A 22,187-nucleotide genomic window follows, 5' to 3' on the forward strand; every position below is an offset into this window, starting at 1 on the left:
CCTTCTCTCACCACAGGCTTCACAGTTGGCATCTGTTCACATACGTGTTTACCAAACTGTATGTAGTCAATTTACTATAATATTTGTTCACCACAGCTAATATACGAGAAATGTTCCCACACTTCTACACGTGAACATTCGAAACACTTCCGATAAAGTATTTAGAAGATCTGAAAAGTAGATGACGAGTAACAAAGTATTAAACTTTTCTTTTTTCAAGTATCAATTTTCTAAGCTTTCAGAAGTCTACATTCTTTATATTCTCAAAACGTCTTCGTACCTTGCACACAACTCAAAGCTACCAATCTTCTTTTCTGTCTTTGTATTTAAGCTCAACGTGTTCCCTCACAAAATTGCTGATTGGACTGCGCCACGTTTTTAAAGAATGTCCGAATATTTTTGCCTGATCAGCGAATGTTAGGGTTGATTTGTATATTTGTGAGTTTGTATATGCACATATATATGAATTAAATTTTTCAATGAACATATTATGAAATGCAACGACAACAGAGTAAAACGTGAATTTTTGCTAAGATATAATTTTAACTTTCTTCACAATCCTACACATATTTTTGAAACACGTACTTATGATTTCTAAAATTACTAAACTGTAACGGCCTCAATTAATGTTCTTAAGTTTACTTTTTTTTAAAGAGTTTTTTATGTAAAATTAAATCCCTAAGTGATTAATATCATAAGAAATGCTAACACATAATTGTTCTCTGATAAATAATGGCTATAATTAGTATGAGAAATAATTTATTAATATGGGTGACCGAAATGAGAAACGAATAGAATACTGGTTGTGATGGTGCTAAATATAACGTCAAGTTTTCCATTTTTCTAAATTGATTTGAAAAGATTTTATCTACCTTTTCTCCATTCTCTCATATAAAAATGGATCCAGATATAATTCGCCCAGGATCAAACGCTCCAAGTGATTATTTTTTCTGTTCTTCAGATATAGAAGAGGGCGATTTTCACATATCTAGAAAGCAATTCGAGAAGAAAAGGTTGGAAACTAGAGCTATTCTTCGTCATAAACAAATGATGACAACGGAGATTTAATATTTGCTTCACTGGCAGTAACTATTTTTCGGCCTTCGAAAAATAGAGCTCTTAACGGTTCCACAACTTGTCGACAGTATTCTGTTGCGATGAATTACGAGCCTTATTAAAGAGAAACAAGAGAGAAGAGTGGGTTTGAGACCCATAAAGCGATAATGTTTCGCATCCATTCGGTGTAGTTGACATTTCGCCATGAAAATTTTATTGACCTACCATACAACTGAGTCAACGACATACACAGCCAGCTGAAAGGTTCTGAATCGATTACTCAGTAAAAACTACAAGTTATGTCGGATGTTTCATACATAATGTTTATGGGATTCTTGTAATATATATATGTATGTATACACCAAGGGTAACTGTTGTGCTCGTAAAATCGTTAAAAAAGAAGCTCTGCCATTTCTTGCAGTTGAAAGGTTCATGCTCTGCTACTAACAGTAGGGTTTTCGTACATTCGTACAAAAGGCCGCTTCTTTCAGACCCCACTTAACGGAATCATATTGATCACAGAGTCTGACTATCGATCGATTGTGAATACCATTATGTATACAATCCTTTCTGTTTCGTCCTTCCTTTTCCGTGAAACTTAGTTTACAAAATGTCTGACTTACTTCAGTCGAGTGTCAGATTTATACAGTTGGTGAAATAATTCAGAAGCATCCACGTCGTAACTACGTGTTTAGCATGATATATTAATAAATCTTAAATAATGTTTACAGGTTGAGGAGTTAGATGGTTTATTAAGCCTTTGGTCATATCTTAAACTATGGAAAAAGAGAAATGATAATAATTAAAGCCTTAGCTTATTATTCGAAATACATATTCCGGTGCCAGTTTTTTCTTATAATCCCAGAAACGATAGAATGCTGTCTCATTGTTTTTATTTCCCTTTTATTTTCATATTACGTTGTGTTCACCTCAAACATTAGAATTAGTTTTCATAGACAATACCCACTATGACGAAATATGAAAAAACATTTAAAATAAAATGTCAAGTTACCATGATTCAATACTCAAGGAGCTGACTTGGTTCATATTATATCTCGTTGTTTAAAGTAACATTTGATGCTAAGACTGATCGATTGAAATACACTAACAAAAACTGACCTGATCGTGGGTACAGGAATCAAAAAAGATTCACTCATTAGAAAGTTCTTATTTAAGGTAAGAAACACTTGTGCGAGATTGATAGAACTCTCGATTTCTTTGTAAAATGTTTTATTGTTAATAAATTTCATGATTATTTTGAGTATTCTTAGTCTATTGTATTCATCAGAGGTCATACTACAATGTTAACTTGAATTTAGATGATAACAAAACAAAATTATCCATTGAGTAAAAAAGTTATTATCTACAAGAAGAAGGCGTCGCAAACCCTGATGAAACGATACCTAGCAATGGTAATGACATTCATCTGTTGAGGCAAAGTTTTAGAAATTAAAATCTAAAGATAGAAAACGACGCAAAAATAAACGAAACTAAAATACACAATTTGTTTGAACTTTGACACAAAGACTCCGATACCAGTCTCTGCGAGGCACAGTTCGACCGAGGAGGGCTCGTAAGTCTGTCAAAAATTGTATTGGAGTCTTTATATCAAAGTTAAAAAGAGTGTGGACTTTAGTTTAATTTTAACTGATATACACGACATTTTGTACTCATTTGTAGAGAAATGAAGCGTTTCATTGAGTAAACACACTTTATTTCAATCATATCCTTAGCACAATTTGAAGCTGTTGGTAGTAAAGCAAATTCTTGTGGAACTATTTGATTTTGTGGATGATTCAGCATGTAAATGAACGATAATGTTAACAGATTCAACTGATAAACCTAGTTTCGAACCAAAGTGGAATATATATATCTTCTATTTGGAATATGATATCCATGTTTTATGTTACCATATAACTAGCAATGTATGTATATTTTTTCAAACACTTACAGCTTTATATACAAACTGATCTTCAATTTTATTTTCGAATGTTGTATTATCAGGTGTCACATAATAAAGCTGTAACGTAGATGTCACGATTATTTTAAAATTGCTTTACGTGCGTGTTCTTTGGTACTGATAGAAAAGGCTTTAGATTCTTAAAAGTAACTATCAGCATTTTGTATCGTATATTTTGTATGACAACTGTTCTGAAAACATTAATAAAAATAAAGCAGCCTATTTTCAAAAAGTACATATTTCGCTTCTAGTTTTATAATGTACTCACGAAATGTAATGAATCATCACAGTCACTTTCATCTAAGCGTGGCCTTGTAGTTAGCGTGTTGTGTTGCTTATCAAGAGGTCCAAGGTTCGAGTCCCCGATATGCCGCTGAACACGATCCTGGGGGCACGTTATAAAAGCGTCACCAAAAACCTCTCTTCAATTACGAAAAGGTGCATGTTGCTAGCATGTTAACTAGTTGTCTTCCCTCTATTCTTAAAGCGGGAACATTTATGTCTGAATCTTAGGGCCTCTGGCTTAGCCGCGTTTGGCCTATGTGTCGCATAAGATGCCTTTCTGGCTTTAAATAATAAATGCTAAAGTCTTATCCTAGTACAATAGGAATGGGGAGTATATGCACAGATTGAGTACAGCATGTTAAAACGATTTTGGATCTTCACCACGTCGTTATATTTAATGTTGCAATGTTCGATCATGCTCTATCTAACGATCGTGCATCGTAACAATAGCCCTGCAGCGTAGTTTTTATTGAAAAGGGTTCTGACATAAGCTGTCATATTCAGAGTACTACTCTCTCCCTTTTCCTGGAGCTTTTCGTAAGTCATCTGATGTACAAGGTCGATGGTGTCCTAGTTCCCGATTCAACAGTCTAATCACACAGAAACTCATAGGCGCTCCTGGTTCAGGTGACTTGACCGGTATGTGTTTTTATGGAACAGCATGAATATCCCTTTCATTTTCCAGTTGTTTGAGGTATGCCACAGTTGAACGGATATGTTGTTAAAACAACTTGTGTACACCTGAGTCGTGTCCCCTTTTCCAGAAAAGATCCTTTTCATCTATGTTGCGTACTGCTGCCTGAGACAGTAGACGGTTTTCGCCACTGACCCTTGTGTTCTTGGATTCTTATCTGTTACAAGATGCCGTACTGTATTTACCACTGCTGGGGTAAGACTTGTTGGAGGCCTCTTTCTGGATGGTATTGATACCCCAAGTTGATCCATTTTGTTCTTTTATTTTCCCATGCAATTAGAAACAAGGCACATTCCTGTCTTAGACATTCTAAATTTCCGATATGAACATACCTTTATGGTTAAAGTAGATGAATATTTCATATCGGAAAGGGCTGTTACATATTTTTTCGTAAACGGATTAATTGTCAGTAGTATCACGCTACTTTCGTATGTCAAACAATGTCAAAATGTAATTCTGATACATGTTGTTCTATCGTGATTTTATATTGGCTGTGGTTGCCACGTGACTTGATAACTTGCATATTCAGAATTGTTTTAATGTATCGTACTCAACCTTCTGTAAAAACCACTAAACTCGTAGCAAAACTCTTCTACAGTATGATATACAACCCAAAACTGAATTATCTTACATTATCATAATCTTAGTAATTTTCAGTTAAATAAATTTCGCAAGAAAAAAAAATGTAGTAGCACCATTATCGACTTCCTAGTAATGCTTCGCTAACTAAAATGCTATTATCTGACCGTAAAGTAATGGCAGCAATTTAAGGACAGTTCTGATAACGAATGTTGGAAAACATTAGTATTATCTTAATAAAATAAACTAATTGCAAGAAAAAAGTTGCAGGGTGGTGGGAACGTTGTTCTTCCGTAATAGTTCATTGGTCTTTCTTTGCAGCGGCTTTGTTTGTCTAATAGCATTCCATTTACATAGTGAACCTCTCACAGTGTAAATCTGTCAAGAGAATGATGTTGTGTTAACCATCACATGGCCATTATACTGTCATTTATACTTCCGGCTACACAGCTGGATGATGTGCATAGAGAAATTTAGTTGGTTAAAGGCAACAAGCGCTTCAAAACCTTCCACCCCCCCGCAAGAATGAAGTAGTTTAACTTTATAAGCTAGGTATTAAAATGTTTTCGACGACAAAAGATTGTGTGTACATTTATTATAGCGACCTTACAGTATTTCGTACACGATATACTATATGTGTAAATAGCTTTTATCATAGCTTCATTTTCGCCTCAAAAGGTTGCTAAAATATTGCAATTCATCTTTGTTAGTTCTTAGCCTATCCATCTGTTTTGCGTGATATGTTAAAGACTTATACCCCATAATATATTCTAAGTATTTTAGGTATGTTCGATAATGCTATGTATTAAGATTTTAGCCGCGGCATAGCGGCTCGTGGAATGACTCTGAGTTTTTCAAGCACAAACTTTTAGCTCATAGCTCCGTCATATCTTGACCGATTTGAGATATAATTATGGTTTTGGACCCAGAAAGTCAAACCCTTTCTATTGATGTATTTGACCAGGCCCAAGGTCTGATAGGTTAATTCACTCTAATCCTGCCTAAAAGAATTTCAATTTGAGGGGAGTCTGGTAAAAATCCTGATGAATAATAAAATACGCGCACCCCACGCTTGGTATTGCTGGCGCACAAAAAATAGCTAATAAAAAGAAAAAAAAAATCTCGTAGATTAATACACTCTAATCCTGCCTAAAGAGATTCAAGTGCCGAGGCTATTGAGGATTCCCTCTTGTTTAGTAATCACTTATTAATGTTTTACAGTAAGTTAAACCTTTCCTTTCAATAAAAGTGATCTAAAATGATAAATTTTCTTTTTAGTAAATATTAAAAAAGAACACACCTTGAAATTTCCAGTTAATTGTGTATTGTTATATATTTCAATTTTTTGGAATGTGATTGAAACTTATATTTCTTTAATTGCTGCCGGTTATTTGATTTTTCCACTGATAACAGTGTAATTAAATCTTTCGAAATCCAATGTGTTCTTGGACCTTGAATTATGGCATAAAAAATTCAATAGATCTGTACTCGGAAAATACTATAAATGTCTATCAATGAGCAAATAATGGATTCGTGTGAACACATTGCTTTAACAGACCAGAAACATTCCAGGATTCTCATCTCCTAAGTGGAAGGAGATAAAAACGATTTCAGAAAAATACAAAACCACGTAGAAAACTGCAACTGTTTTAAATGTAACTATATATACACATACAAGGCCACAAGGACAGTGTTGTATTTTAAGTTCAGAAGTCTGTAAATTTCATAAACTTGCTTGTTTGAACACCAGAAAAGGATTTATTTCGTGTATCTTTGTTACACCTCTTTATTATAAATGAAGAGCTTAGATGCCTGTATCTCCTGTTGTTACTATCTATATACACATATACACGTAGAAAGAAACGTCAATAAATATTTCATATATAGGTTGATCATGAAATATTTAGTAACATAACATTTAAGCATTTTGTTTTCGGAGTTCGAAAGAAACCCAGTTTTCTAATTGGTTACTTAAACACCATAAAGTAGTTTTCTTACCAAAATTATTAACTTATGTTTGAGTAATGGATAACTATACACATGAGACCTCAGACCATAGTTGGAGAAAGTCATTTGGTTGTAATGGGAGTAAAACATTTTGTGAGAAATCTGCTATGACCTATGTTAGTAATGAAACACTGAACAAGCTGTATGTTTTTGTACAGTTTGTATTGACTAATAAAGTGATTATCAGGAATATGTTGAAATTGATTAATCTATCCATAAAGTCGCAGTACAATTGTGAGGGGTGTTTTTTATTTGAATTTTACTGTATATCACAGATAATTGCGTATATGAATAAGAATTTACATTGGACTGAGCATCAAACACAGCTTATAAGTGGTCTTAATTGATTGAGAAAAATAGAATAGAATAGAATAGAATACAATACGTGGCAGGAATTTCGACATGAGATCCTCAGAGGATAAACCTTGAAGTAGTACCGGAAGTGTTCAGAAGCTTTAGCTTCTTTTCGCCCTTCTCGTGATGGTGGGTGGGCTGTACTTGAACTTTTGTGGTATAAGTTTACTTAAAGAAGATTGTGTTGACATGGCAGATTCGAAGGTGTCTCAAGCAGTCAGGAGGAGTCCTGGGAGTCTTGAATAAGGGACACTCAGACTTCACAAACGAAACGGCCTCTGTGGGACATAGGGTCCTCCAGGACGGCAGGGATGAATAAATCCAAAGCCGGAGAATTTTGCTGCGTGTGTGTGTGTGGGGGGGGGGGGCGAGAGTTACCCGGGAAAGCCCACTTTCACGGTCGAGGAGCCGAAAGTATTTAGAAAAAAGAATCACAAGAACTATTTATGGCATTTTGATATCACGACAGTGCAATTCGATGAGAATATACTCTGAAATGAATATTTTCTTATATTTCGGAATGTGAAACACAATATTTTTGTTAAACTTCGCGATTAACTTCTTAGTCTATAAAGGTTCGTGCATATTTACAAATAACCGGACGATAACTGCAATAGGACGAATGTTAAACGAACAAAATAATTCTGCTACTTGTCGTCAGTTTCAATAAAAGTTATAAATCATTATTCATAAGAACACACAATTTTCTTAGTAGTTTAAAGAATAGCTCTCTTTTACATAATCTCATTTACTTTCGTTATAATTTAATATTCATAATAATCTAACAATTACAAACTTTTAAATGTGTCACGAAGTAATTAAAACCCATCACTCGAATCTTAGAAACGGCACGTAAGGAAATATCCTAATCATTAACATCGTTTCTTAAGTTATTATTAGTATTAAATGAAGTGGAGAAAGGTCTTTTTTTTAAATAAAATAGATAATACAGATACTTATAATGTTATTTTTTCTATCTCCTGTCAGGCTTTTAATTTAGCCGAAATGAAGTACTTAGGAAAACAGCGCACGAACAACCATTTAATGCATACCAAGGCAAGTCACGCAAAACTAAGTGCACGAGGGAAAACTTATCAAAGTTTGTATGTTAACTAAAGTCTATCGCCGAGAGATCCTCAGCATTCTTCATCTTGTGAATCGAGCAGCTTTCAGATAAAAGATGCAATAAAATAATACTTCTAAACACAGATCAAAGAGATAGTTGGATTTTTCATAGCATGAGTATTATTTGTTATACAATCGGTTAACTGACATGTTTCGGGCACAATGCTAGTTATAACAAAACACTTGATCATTGAAAATCACATGTTAATGCAAAATCACTTAACTACCATGGTACAAAGCACTAAACATAACAACCGATCAATGGTAACATTTAATAGCAAAATGCATGTTTTGTGACATTTGGAAAAAGAACGCTTCTCGGGGCAACGCTTAACTTTTACCATTTTAACGTAACGAGAATTAATGCTCCTTTGCACGAACACCATACTTGAGAGAAATTGCTTCTAATTCCGTAGATTAGTTCTGGGAAAAGATATAGATCTAAGCTAACATAAAACGCGCATTGTGTATTTTTTAAGGCAAATAAATGCATGATGTTTTTCACTAAAGACAGTCGCACTGTTATTGACCATTTTTGATTTGTTTATTTGTAATTAAGCACAAAGCTACACAATGGGCTATCTTTACTATGCCAAACACGGGTATCGAAACCCGGATTCGAGCGTTGTAAGTCCGCAGACATACCGTTGAACTGGGAGGCATTTTTGATTAGTACAACGCTTTTCGTTATCTCGTTCTCAGTGTCATAGGTTAACAACCAGCTTTCAAATAAGTTCTCAGGACATGATAAATTAATCAACAAAACCCCAAACCCCTGAAATACTGTTTGAGTCCCATTCCAAGAAAAAAATCAAATTATCGAAAATTACGGTGAAACTTTAAAATAATAAAAATAAAAATATGTTGAGTTTCAAATATTTTATTGTAAATTGATGTCGAAGTATTGGATTTACTATTTTATTGGATTTAATAAACCTTAACATTTGTGATTTAGAAAGTACTTTAAATGATTATTTCTTTTATGACGAGGCCTGAAGGTGGCAGAGAGGAATATTAAGAAAATAATTTAAATAAAACACATTTCAGATATATCTGTAACTCCCGAACTAGATAGATTATCTAGTTATCTGAATTACTACTAAAAGTTGACCCTATTTTTACTATTATTCCGCGTCACGTGGAATGAATATAAGATAACATCATTTGTATTGATTCGTTGTCATGCGCAGCGCACTTTTTTTTGTCCATAATATAGGTTGTTTTGCTCTAGTGTTAAGTATTGCTGGCGTAATCATAATGCATAACGGTTAGATGTCGGCCTAGAAAGAACCTGAAATAATGAAATGACCTACATCATACTTAACAACACGATTTCTTCAGGTTTTTAATGAGGAAAAGAATTAAAATTATTTCTTTGTTTGTTGATTTCAATCTCGAGATACGAAGAAGAGAAGCCTGTTTTTTTCATTCTTAAGGCCAACAGAATTAGAACTTTTTCTTCAGTCATTAAATAAAAGGTTATGATTTAACACAAAGTATTCTCTTCCTGGGTCACATCTGATCATACTAAAATAAATTTGTATTTTCCTCGCGCAGTTTATGGACTGCATTAATCTATATTTTAGGCACTCAGCCTGTTAAAAGTAAAATAACAACTATCTAAAGTAGGAAACTCGAAGGTGACAATAGCAACAATAAGTTAATCTTCACAAAAGGTTTCTAAAATGTTGTCTCAATTTGACAAAGAGAGTGTTTTTTTGTCTAAACACACCCGGTGTTACTCAAACAGCCTGATTCCTTCCTAAACAGGTGTTACTCAAACAGCCTGATTCCTTCCTAAACGGGTGTTACTCAAACAGCCCGATTCCTTCCTAAACAGGTGTTACTCAAACAGCCTGATTCCTTCCTAAACAGAAAGAAAAACAACCTTATTAAAAAGAAAGTACAGTTTTTAAAACGTGCTTAGAAGTCGCATAACTCAGTGATTTAAGTTTATCTCAAGAGAACTAAATATAGCTTAAAACTAGTTAAAAAAACTCTTTGAAGTCTTACACACGGTTAAGGGGTGTTTTTCTATTGTTTATTCTTTCTCTCCCAACTTTGGAAAAACCAGACGTAAAACTATAAATTTACTTTCATCTTCTGCTTTCATTGCAATATTTTAAACAATTCATAATATTGTATCTAGCTCTGATAGAGAAAGTACTTAACTACATGTAAATAGAAGCATAAGGTTTGAAACTCAACTTCAGATATTTCAATGAAAATTATGCTTATGCCCCCAGTTGAGTACCGAGTATGTTCAGAATTATCTGGGCAAGAACAAGTTAAGCTCTGGGCCACAACTTTTTCTACCCCTTTTATGTATAATGATATACATTAAAATGGAACCCTAAGTCAAATGGAAAATAAATCGTTAAAAACATGTTCCAAATAAATGTCACTCCGTATTTATATAGTTTACTGAGTTATAGTAAGCTTAATTTTTTTCGCCGTATTTTAAACTGAACTGTTTTTCTATAGAAATAATATCCTATTTTTCGTACCTGCTCTTAAGTTAAAAAAAATTACCTTAGGTCGAGGCCTTTATCAAGAGAAAAAGAAATGCGACGAAAGCTGTACAAAATACGGTTATAATGCTTGGAGACGGCTTGAATGGGTAATGAGGAAAAACTTTAATATAAGTTTAACGTAACAGCAAATGTACAACACCTGATGATGACAAAACCTTGTCGAAACGTTCTACATTTGCTGTTATGTTAAACTTATATTAAAGTTTTTCTTCATTACCCATTCAAGCCCTCTCCAACCATTATTAGGCTCAAAGTGGGTTCCTCGTCATCGAAAATACGGTTATGTTAAAATAACTATTCTATACGAAAACTGGTTAAAATTAAGTGTTTTAAAAACAAAGCCTCAAATTTTAGTTTCCCAATCCTATATTCATAGAGTCATATGTCCTATTTTGCAATCTACTCAACCGATAGCTGAAGAAAATATAAATATTGGATCCATATTAAAAGTTGATAGACCTCAAACACTGTTTAGCAGTGTAAGTTATTAGAAAGATAGGCGTACTTACAAAACGTACAACAATACAAACTAGTAGTGAAATCAACTTTTACGCACGACATATTAATAACCAAAAACTTGCTTATTTCTATTGGTACAATTACAAAATATAGGACAGGAAGTATGAAAAAATGACCAGCTGATTAAAATTGAAATATTTTCATATGTTATGAAACATAATAAATTCACGTTATTACTGAGAGCCAGAAATGTTTTCTGAAAACGTACTTATTGATTTTCTGTTCCGCTTCATACAAGTGATAAAGACTATCTTTTCAATTTTATATTGAACTTTTTCGAAGTTATTAAATCTTCTACAAGCAAACACGGTCTAAAGTTGTTTGTAATAGCGCGAAAAGAAAAATATATTATATATATGTATAAAATTACCTAGTAATTTGAAGTATATAAAACCTTATATAATTTTAACCAATCAGATGCTTAATATATAACGCATTACATATTTTTAGCCAATCAGAGCAATGTTATTATACGTGACCTAATTAAATATATGTTATAAATGATTGTTTGTTTGAAGTTAAGCAGAAAGCTACACAATGGGCTATCTGTGCTCTTCCCACCACGGGTATCGAAAACCGGTTTCTAGGGATGTAAGTCCGCAGACATACCGCTGTGCCACTGGGGGGGGGGCTGTTATAAATGACGGACGGTTGAAAAAATATGTTTAAGTTCAGGAAAAAGAAATGAATGATAAATAAATTATGAGTTATGCAATTTTCATTAGGAACTAAGGAAAGTATAACATATGGATCCTGAGCCATAGAACACGTTAATAATCTAATATTCAGCATTAAAGGCACATTCCTGCTCTACCTATATTAGTACTGAACCAACATTATATACATTTATATTAGTATATATTCATGTAATGTTAACTAAAACATTTTTGGAAGGAATAACATAAAAGAGTTGTACATTATTATAAAAATATATGCTTCCCGAATATATCGTATTATATCCTTAGAAATGAATTCTATAAAACTTTAATAACATTGTAGTGTAGTTACAATTTCATTTAAATACATAAATTTTAAAAGTACTTTATGAAAAGACCCAATATTATGTCATTATTCTTGATAAGATATTCTCTCAAATCTTTGATAAATGACCGAAAAAAAGTCTGGATATAAGATTCTTCGTTACAAATTAAAGTTTAGCTTACATAAGAAGATGAAGCCTAGATTGAACTCTTCTGTCTAGAAAAACAAAAATGAAGGTATCTTTACGACTATTATAATCTTGAACACTAACAGGAGTTTATAACGAGGCTTATGATTCTCTCGAGTTAATTTTCATAATTATCTAACTCAAGGGGTGCTGGCTGACGTCCTAATTTGTGTAAAGAAGAAATGAGTGAGAGAGATAATGATAGGAAACAGTAAATATAAAACGCTTTGAAATAATGAGGGTATAATGCTATTCACGAACGAATAAAAAAACCTAGAGTTTAACAGACATAAAAGTATGGATTATACTTCCAGATAAGATAATATTTTTTTTATGAGCAAGCATTTCAAAAATCATGGCTTTACTGGAGCTGAAAAACTATCTTAACTGCCCAGACACACACAGTACGATCTAACAGACTCAAATAAAAAAAGTCTAATAAAACATTGGAATAGTTTTACACTATAATAAAGCATTGGAATAGTTTCACGCTACAATAAAACAGTGGAATAGTTTCGCACTATAATAAAACAGTGGAAGAGTTTCACGCTATAATAAAACAGTGGAATAGTTTCACACTATAATAAAACAGTGAAATAGTTTCACACTATAATAAAACAGTGAAAGAGTTTCACACTATAATAAAACAGTGGAAGAGTTTCACACTATAATAAAACAGTAGAATAGTTTCACACTATAATAAAACAGTGAAATAGTTTCACACTATAATAAAACAGTGAAAGAGTTTCACACTATAATAAAACAGTGGAAGAGTTTCACACTATAATAAAACAGTGAAATAGTTTCACACTATAATAAAACATTGGAATAGTTTCACACTATAATAAAACAGTGGAATAGTTTCACACTATAATAAAATATTGGAATAGTTTCACACTATAATAAAACAGTGGAAGAGTTTCACACTATAATAAAACAGTGGAAGAGTTTCACACTATAATAGTAGAACAATGGCTTAAGTAAGCTGTTATTTTACCTAGACTAATAGCTTGTGTTTCTTACTTCTTCTGAGTACCAAAAACTATTCAGTTTGTATTACAATATGCAAACTCTTTACAGTTAGAATTTCTTAGCAGAAGTGTTTTATGTTACTCTTTATACAGTACCGTACACTTTATGGTCATTGTTGTATGTGGTCACCATAGATGTAATGGTCCCCCCCCCCTTTTTTTAAAGAACCATTTCCCTCAGTTTTTCGAGGTACAGTTCTTTTTTTTTATTTATAGTGAATAGTTTATCCTTTATTAATGATAACGATGATTCTTGTATGTGTGAAATTAAATTTCTAACGCTATTAGTTTGAAATGGTATGGATTTGTTTATACTTCAAACTCAATAAAAGAGTTTGTCATGGCACAAATAATCGCCTTAATTAAGTGAATGCTACATAAAGTGTAATTTCTTTTAGCATCTCTACAGCCTAACTGTTAATTTTGAGAAAAGAGGCAAAATAAGCGTGATAAAGTTACTTAGGATAAAATGTATCAATACTATCATACAAAATGGCACAATATTTTCACGAGTCAGTACTTATTCTTATTAGACAGTAAAACTGACCTGACATTTATTATTTTTAGAAATGATAGTAAAGAAGATATTAATTGTTTGATTGGCAAATTATAGCCACGAATCAATACTAATTGATGTTAATTTTTACAACATAGTTTGCAAGTTAATTTAATACTATAAAACACAGCGTGTATCTGTCTGTCTGTCTCTTGGTAACGCAATAATGTCATAGCAGCATATTACGTAATTTATGTAGTTTGGCTTCATGTCAATTGGAATGTAGAGTAGTCTACGATTGATCGAATATTAAATATATCTTTGGACTAAAATGTACAACAAAACTGCACCTTTTTTGGAATTTGAAAACGTATCTTTGTTAAATCGTCGAGTTACGTCAGAAAGGACGTACATATACATTTTATACAACATATTAAAAGCTTATCAAAGTTTTTATAAAGGTATAACGTTAGGTCGTACAATAATATTGATAGTATTAAGTGCGGTAAGGTTTAGCCCTAGCTGAACTAAAGCAAAAAACCGCACACAAGTTACAGTGTTAATTTATCTCTTTGTCTAATATTGGCCGTACTTAATAAAGGCTTAACTAATGCTAGAACTAAAATGCTACAGAATTCAGTGTATGCGATTAGAATTATTTTGTATTACAATAGAAATCCTGTATTTAAAGAAGTACAGTTGCTATAGAGATATTAATTTAGCCACAAAGGTACCTAAATGATGAAACAATGTATTCTCATTTTTATAAATAAGAACATAAGAAAATTATTTTTAATTAGCTATACTCATTACCAGACTGATTTTTAATTTGCTTCTAAGTAGGTAGCTTGTTCTGATAAGAAGTTAAAATTAATCACAATTAGTATTATTAATTTATATAACGTAAAACAAATAACTAATTTTTTTAAAGAAATTTAACCCTGCGTAAAATAACTTTTAATGTAAAGAAAACTTAATATTACGATTTTATTGTAAAATATAGCACGTGATTTGTCGTACAGTATTAGAATAAACTGGTAGATTTCTAAGTTTTTAATTTAAATTTTTATCTGTTAGAGTTTTTTTTTCGATTTGTAATAATAATTACGAGTATAATAAGTTAGTGGTTTCGATTTTTTTCTCATAAAAAGCATGTGATGAAAGAAAGCTACATTCTTCTCCTTCGGTTAGAAACATCAATGAACGAAAAATAAAACATTTTTATGGTACGACATTGTATTGGAAAAATGGAACATAGTATTTTGAGATTGCTATAGCTTTCCGTACCTGTCAAACTTCTTGACGTACTCTGTTATATTAAACTAAAGGAAGGGGCCCTTTTTATTTCTCGCAAAAATTGCACATTTCAGTTCAAAAATGTGAAAAAAGAATAATTGCAATATTTTTCCTGCAAAACTATTGATATATCCTCCTTTATATTTTTTAAAGCTTTTTTATTCTCTCACAAAAAGGTTTTTATAATCAAATTTAGTTATATTTTATCTCTTGCTTTTGGAGAATACTGCTTCAATAAGATCTAATGGAGGTCGATTAAGCAGACGAACTGCTGCAAGCACTTTTCAAAATCTTGTATATTTTATGCAGGAACTATGTGAATTCTATTCTTTAACTTGAAAGCCTTCTTCTATAAAAATCGTTTTTTTAACGAAAAGTTTGTCATAAAGTAGAGAGCTATGTTCATTCTCTAGCGTAAACGAAAAGTGAGAGGCCACATAAATTGTATTTGTTTCGAAAGTTCTCATAAAATATTTGAGACATTCTGATTATATGTTTATCTATTCTTAATTAAACAACTCACCTCACTCGATTTCAAAAAACGTTTTCAGAAATTGTACCAAAGAAGCTGTAAAACTAAAACTTAAAATAAAGTATCCAGAAACACTGGATAATCTTTCGATTGGATAACATTTCCTGTAATTACTATAATTATTTTTATCTAGGAATAATTTGTAACAAATACTTTTCATTTAATTATTAGTGAAAAAAAGAGATATAAAACATATTTTTTTAAATGTTCTTTACGTAGCAACCGAAATTCGGATGAGGAGAGCTAATTTGTGAATTTAATCCATATAAAGGTGTACAATGTTGTTTACACAACCAAATCGGATATTTAATTTTATATTACGATTAACCATATAATACACCAGTAGAGTTGAGATAACCAGGTGGAGCTGTTATTTTGAAATGTTTACACTGAAGAAAAACGGTGTTAATCTTAATGTCTCAAAATCAATTTAACATTTTTATTAAATAAACGATGAACTGAGTAACTTTAAAGTTGAAGAAATAACTAACTTTTCAAAATTAATTTTGTGTGTTTTTTTAATCATCCTGATACTCCTTCCACACTAGTGTTCTTTACTATTTTGAGCTAAACGTTGGGAATTTAAAATAATAATAATAATTGCTTTGTTCTGATTATTTTTCAATGCCTAGTTACTATTACAGTAGTTTCAGATATGCAGACAAATGATGTGTGATTATGTAGGGCTATTCTTTGGCTAAAGAAGTATTAGCGTCCTATAGAATAACTATATAGATTATTGTAAGGAGGCAGAGCTGTCATGAAAACTTTCTTTAATACTCTTGTTTCATATTTATGATAAAAGGATAGTTTTGAGGCTAGTTGTGAACATTGTTTTGTCTTTTCAATTTCTTGTCTTGGCAGGTGGTAATGAAATGTTATGCCTATCTAATGTTCTGCAGGTTTCAAACATTGAATAGATTTTCAGTAGCAGCCTCGTTGAACATAAATAACATCGATAAATGCTACTGGGTATACTTTATTCAAATATTATAACTGTATATTTTAGTGGTGCTATCATTGTTTTGAGTCAAAACATCATATTTTCACGAAGATCTTCAGATTAGCTAAAACATGCTAGTCTTAATAAGCTGTTGACAATAAATCTATCAGTAGTACTACAACTCACATTAGTTTAGTTGCAATAAAATAAATTACAAATTACACAATACAATGTAATTAAATTGCAGTTTCAAGTACTCGGTTCCAATCTGTTAATCTAATTATCAGGCCCATTTTGTAATAGTTCGTTTAAATTATTACACTTTTTAGTTCCAGTTGTAATTAATGAAGGATCTGTTTATCTCTGAAAGAATGTGACTGTGTACACTTTATTATATCATAAAAATTTCTGATCTCAATCTATATTTTTTTCATAAAAATTGTAACTTCACAGAGCGTTGTGACACTCTCGGAATATTTATAATTAATCCCAATTTCAAAAACTCACTTAACTAGCCAGGTTCTTTAAAACTGGCTTATTGGAACATCTTGTTGGTTATGCAAAGCATGGAAATGACCCACAACTTCTGTATGAGAAGGAGTAACGCAACAATATAGGTTAATATAGTTTAGACTTTAGTTGTTTTGCTGTATTAGACAAAAAACAAGATATTCTTTATTTAAAATGGATCTTTTAGAAAATTAAGTAATTTGAAAGAAATTGAGCAAAATATATCCATTCACAATATACCAACTTATATAACAATATTTTTTAACAATAATACAAAATCATTCCTCAAAAAGTTACAATTAATAGTTTATTATTAATTTAGTAATCTCTATAAGGTAAGGTAATAAAAAGTATTTATTAACCAAAGATTCAAAAACAATAAGACACTTTAAAGTCACATAGAGAATGAACAACAATGCTATCAGATTATGGTATCAATATTTGCTCCAAGGCTTTTGAAGCTTCTCTATGTATTGTCAAAGTATATTATTATTGATTTTATGTTAACAGAAAGGAGAAAAGTCATAAGTAAAAATACAAACAGCAAATAATCACAACTAAAGCTGAATAATGGAGGAAGACACGTGTACACCTGAAGTTTGTTTTAACTCCAGAGAATGATTTGATGAAAGATGTCACCTCGAAATGTTGTTTGGATAATAGCTTTTATTTCAAAGCAAAGCTTCAACCAATCTAAGAGCTTATAAAAATCGAGTTTCGATAACCGCAGTAGACAGAGCACAGATAGCCCATTGTGCAGGTTTGCGCTTAACAACAAAGCAACAGTTTCCATTAAATGAATAATATTATTGACGTTGTTGTGTATGGATAATTAGTCTTAAAGCTATATCATTTTTGTGAAGTAAATGAAATATAGGTTTCTTATTTGGATGGATAACTAAACGAGAACAACAAAAAATACATGGATCCCAAATTATGTACTGTGGTTACCAGGCTAAAACAATACAGGTTGGTCTTCTTTCTGTGATTTAGTGGATATTCTTTACAATAATATTGTTTTTATTGTTGAGCCACAACAAGAAGAATCGTTACGAATATTACAAGTTTGAGTGCAGTATTGCCCTCTCCTCTCCTGTGAATCTTTGGTAATGATATTTATAATTGTTTTTTTAATTATATTTTTGATTACATAGGCAATATTTGTATGTTACTAGAGGTGGTATCATTCTTTCTTATTTTACCTCAAGATTGTGCACATAATTTATGTTTACCGTGACGTACAGTATAGAATCCCGTATTTCTCGCCTCTCTCTATATTTCTGTGATGCCTTCGCCTTTGATTTCATTGTTTGATGTTATTTCAATAGTCGAGAGAGCATTACAAACTTTTATAGCCACAGTGGACATGTATGCATTAAATACCAGATATAGTGGTATACTTGAAAACATTATATCACTTACGTTCGACACATCGTTTATATGCAGTTTGTGTATTAAAAATGCGATCGCCACATCGATACCGTGGATGCGTTATAATTGTGACGGTCAAATCCCACTTTGGTTAAACAAGAGTAGCCCAAGAGTTGGCAGTCGGTGCTATCTGATCAAAATTTGGGACGGCTTTGCCCAAGTAGATCGTTGTGTAGGTTTGCACGTAATTCAGCTAATCAAACAAAGGCTGAGAGGGTACACTAAACGATAAGGTCATCAGCTTAATGAGAAATACTTAGCTTAGTTTTAACTGTTTATTTGAAGTAGTTTTATAGCTGTGTGTGTGTCTCTAATTAACATAACATTTATATATTTACTTCTTCTTAGATCGTTAAAATTGCCTAACTACCAAAACATACACGAGGTTATACAGACATAATTTTCTCCTTGTTTTCTTTAGTATTTTTCAAAATTAAGATATCACAATATTCGATGTTAATGGGCTAATTAAGCATTTAATTATAACTGAACTTGTAATAAAAAGCAATAAATATTATTTGTTTATTTAAGCATTTCCAGATGTGTTACGTGGAATAAAACTTTACAAAGTTGTGTTTTCTCATTTGCTTTATGTGTTTTACATTTTATACACATTACAAAAACTAATTTAGTGCTTATAATTTGCTGTTGCTAATACAGAATAGTTGGTATGAATGTTTGCAAAGTACCTTTCTCTGATCATTACTGTTGTTGCACGTTTTGTAAAAATATTACTGTTGACAATCCATAGACAAAATTATAGTTACTTCGTCAAGAATCAGGTCAATATTCATGTTTTAACACATAATTACTGCGTCGTATAAAAACAGTGAACAGGAGTATTTAGTCATTATGAGCACTCACAGTCCTTTGCGTCATTTTGAAAATTATGTAAATGTTTTGATACGTATTTAGTTTATGTTCATGAAAGCAGTTTGTTTACGTTTCCTTAGATAACTTAGATACACGCTACTTTTGAAAGTAGCAAAGTCTATTCTATTTTTGAGCAGTAAAGCAGACCTCTTTCTTACAAAAATTAAACAAATAAAATAAAATTTCCTAATGAGTGAATATATTACAAAACTTTAATGGCCTCAGCAAACTGAAGCAGCATACAAAACATTTCTGCTTTCCACATGAAGAGTAAAATAATGATTTTTTTTTTCAAACAACAACAACAACAACAAAAAAACAGTTAAAATACACGATATTTTATTATCTTTTCAAATTCTTTTTGAGAGTTTTAGTTGCAATGTTACAAACGTTTAAAACATGTATCTAAGTTCTTACTCGTCAGTTAACGTGTATACAAGAAAGGTAGGTAAATATTAAAGATTATTGATTTCAGATTCAGACATCCAAACATCTCTATCATAACATAAAATATTTCAATATTTTAACAACAACGTTCAAGACGCAAAAATAACATAATGAAATCTTATTTTCTCTATATGTATGGCCTCCCAGTGGTACAGCGGTATGTCTGCGGACTTACAACACTAGAAACCGGATTTCGATACTCGTGGTGGGCAGAGTACAGATAGAACATTGTGTAGCTTCGTGCTTATTTTCAAAACAAACAAACAAACAAGCTATATGTATGTTGTGCTGCCATCTGTGTCTTACTAAAAGATACTTAAGTTTTAATTTTAGGATATATAATTGGAATTTTTCATCTAAGCGGTACCTATAATACCTGTTGACAGATCGCAAGGATTTGAACTACTTGTTAAAAGGGAAGCAGCACCACCAATCGCAACAATGGGTTTGAACTGAATAATGGGGTTGACTGTCACTTTTTCGAGTATAACGTGCCCACAGAAATTATGGAGCGAATTCAGTGGCATCACGTCTCGAACCCGCATCATCCGATCAGCAACTGGACACCTAAAACTAGGCTTACTCAGCCATCTCAGGTAATGACATTTTCGAATTTTTATGCTCATAATGCTGTGAATTTTAAGTAAAACATAACATTGTAATTTTGGCAAAGATTTAAATAACCTAATCTGCTATTTAGAAATTTCCCCCTCAAATATTACTCTCTTTTTCTAAAAGCATGGCGTTGTTTTCTTTTTCTTATCGTTCACTACTCATGTCACTAAATTTAATTCACCTTTTCTTGTTAGATTCGATGATAATCACTAATAACTACCGATTAGAGTAAGCTACTTACTTAGAGCGACATTAAAAATCAATCTGGTAATGAGCATAGCTAGTTAAGTATACTTTTATTACGTTCTTAATTATAAAGATTATAATGCATTGTTTCATCGGTTGAATATTTTCACGGTTAACGATATTTTCGGTCGTAAACCCAATAATATCTCAGAAGGTTCGGGGAGATTTAGGTTAATTCTAAATATGTATATTAAGCGAACAATGCAAAACAATCTCCATAATAAAAGTTTAATAATGAAATTTACAAACGATAAAGTTAGATTTATTAAATGTTCTAACAAATACTGTTAATAATTGTAGCGTTAAAGAATTAATAGAGTTTTCCTTACTTACAGAACCCACGAACATCAGCTGTTGATTCAATATTTTTGTTACTATTTTCTAAACAACTTGTTAAGAATAGTTGTGTTAGATATCTGTAGGTACCTAACTACTATCTTTATTTAGCTTAGCCAAACCATTTTTAGTCACTATCGTATTATATTAGAACCCGCGAAAATAAATTCAAGGGGTACATCGGTTGTTTTTTTTTCTTTTCTTCACCAGGATATAAAATATAGTACATTGCTGTACTTGTCGACTTGTTTATATGCATATTCTTTACAAAATACAGAGGTTAAGAGCACTAGTTTTCGTAACCTGAGAGTCATAGCTGGTTTCATCTTTGAGATTCGGCAAAAAAAAATTAAGGCTATTTTTGATTTAAGTGTTTGCTGTGAGAGAGTACTTGTGTGCTTGATAGTTACTTCGAGTAGTGACAGAGTGTCTTGGTGCAGTTGCTAACGTGTTAATCGTTTAGCCAAGCTTGTTGTTTGTTTAGGATATTCATATAAAACTATACAAATCGTCCCTAGTTTTGAACCAATAGACTTGAATGAAGACAACCACTCAACATCACCCACCGCCAACTCTTAATCTCTTCTAATCGAATAGTGGGATTTGAGCGTCACATTTATAACGCACCTACGAACTTTTTACCCTCAGATGCATAGCCCTGGTCGCTAACCCGCTTGGCTACGCTCAGTCCAGCTAAGTTATTGAGAGGACTAGGTACTTTTGTGACTTGACAAGGTTATCGAATCAAAAGAATGGTTGTCATTGCTTAGGCATAAGATTACTACTGCAATAATAAACAGCATCAGTCATAAGCAAACAACGACTCTAACTGTACTGACATGCAACCAATAACCTTAATATTCAATGGTTTTTACTAAATATGAACAAAACAGTAATACAAAAATTCTTATAAGTGAACTTGACCTTTTTGGGATTGCACGGTATTTTAAAAGTTCACCTTCATTTCATAGTCAAATCGCTAATAGCCAACACTCAGTTGCAATAAAAACTATCTTTACGTTAAGTTGAACTTGGGGTTAATTTACTATCTACTTTTTACAAAGTTTAAAATTATTGGACGTTTTATTTGAAGACAAAACTTTCTAGTTTACTAGATACTCCACAACAAGATTATATGAAAAATGAAGTT

At 31.9% G+C, this 22,187-nt stretch overlaps 1 long non-coding RNA gene across 1 annotated transcript in view; it reads left to right on the forward strand.

Annotated features, from left to right (window-relative positions):
- Positions 1 to 22,187, forward strand: part of LOC111084997 — a 156,612-nt gene that overhangs the window by 115,201 nt on the left and 19,224 nt on the right. Inside the window, exon 2 of the long non-coding RNA XR_002609867.1 lies at positions 20,227 to 20,436. This is a non-coding gene — a long non-coding RNA (uncharacterized LOC111084997). The remainder of the gene's footprint in view (positions 1 to 20,226; positions 20,437 to 22,187) is intronic.

The sequence above is a fragment of the Limulus polyphemus genome, unplaced genomic scaffold, assembly GCF_000517525.1.
Source record: "Limulus polyphemus unplaced genomic scaffold, Limulus_polyphemus-2.1.2 Scaffold9, whole genome shotgun sequence".
In the NCBI taxonomy this organism is placed as follows: Eukaryota; Metazoa; Arthropoda; class Merostomata; order Xiphosura; family Limulidae; genus Limulus; species Limulus polyphemus.